We start from the raw sequence: 266 nt of genomic DNA, 5'->3' as shown, positions 1-266 counted from the left end.
GCTGGAGTGCAGTGGCACAATCTTGGCTTACTGCAACCTCTGCCTCCTGGGTTCAAGCAATTCTCCTGCCTCAGCCTCCTGAGAGCTGGAATGACAGGCACGTGACACCATAGGCCAGCTAATTTTTGTATTTTTTAGTGGAGATGAGGATTTATCATATTGGTCAGGCTGGTCTCGAACTCCTGACCTCAGGTGATCCACCGTCTCTTGGCCTCCCAAAATGCTGGGATTATAGACATTGTTTGGGGCTTTTAAATTTTGAAATC

This window comes from Colobus angolensis, unplaced genomic scaffold, assembly GCF_000951035.1.
Source record: "Colobus angolensis palliatus isolate OR3802 unplaced genomic scaffold, Cang.pa_1.0 Scaffold72, whole genome shotgun sequence".
In the NCBI taxonomy this organism is placed as follows: domain Eukaryota; kingdom Metazoa; phylum Chordata; class Mammalia; order Primates; family Cercopithecidae; genus Colobus; species Colobus angolensis.
Note: the sequence above shows the minus strand (reverse complement) of the source record.